This window comes from Ambystoma mexicanum, chromosome 13 (genome assembly GCF_040938575.1).
Source record: "Ambystoma mexicanum isolate Mex_15411 chromosome 13, UKY_AmexF1_1, whole genome shotgun sequence".
NCBI lineage: Eukaryota > Metazoa > Chordata > Amphibia > Caudata > Ambystomatidae > Ambystoma > Ambystoma mexicanum.
Window position 1 is genome coordinate 806,977,398 of NC_090938.1, and position 827 is coordinate 806,978,224.

Below are 827 nucleotides of genomic sequence, written 5' to 3' on the forward strand. Positions count from 1 at the left end.
CGTGGTCTTACTGGCATTAAGGCAGAGATCATTAAAAGCACACCACTCCTGGGTAGCAGAACAGTCAGAGATGAGAGAAGGAGAAGAGGTGGCGGAAGGGAGCCTAAAAATGAGTGGAGTGTCATTCGGATAGCACTGAAAGTTAGGGCAGAGAGCGGCAATGCAGTGGCCAAGAAGTGCCATCTATTGGTTGAACAGCCAGGAAGAGAGGTTAGACCCCTGGGAGACACCACAGGTAGAGATAGAGGAGAGGAAGGACCCAATTTGGACTTGGGAGGGTCGATCAGAGAGGAATGAGGTCAGCCATGCCAGGGCCTGACCGGTGATACCCAGGTTATCACGGAGACGGTTGAGCAGGATGGCATGGTTGACCGTGTCAAAGGCAGAAGAGAGATCAAGTAAGATGAGGACACAGGAGGTGAGTGGAATCAAGATTTGAGAGCAGGTCTTCACAGATGTTCAGGAGAGCAGTTTCCGTGCTTCTGGCAGCTCTGAAGCTAGACTGATGGTCATGAAGACAACCAACAGATTCAGTGTGAAGATTAAGCTGGGAGATGGACAACTTTTCCAGGAGTTTGCCCATGAAGGGAGTGATGGAGATTGGACGATAATTAGTGGGCAGGGCGGGTCGGCAGAGGTTTTCTTAAGAAGAGGGTGCACAAGGGAATGCTTCAGGGGGGATGGGAAGACTCCAGTTGCGAAGGAGTGGTTGCAGACGTCGGCCAGAGCAGGAGCCATGGTTGGTTGTACTAGAGCATGAACTCTGTACGCCGCTGGGGGATATTGCATAGCGGTGTAGATGGGAGTGGACCTCGTGGTGTTGATCC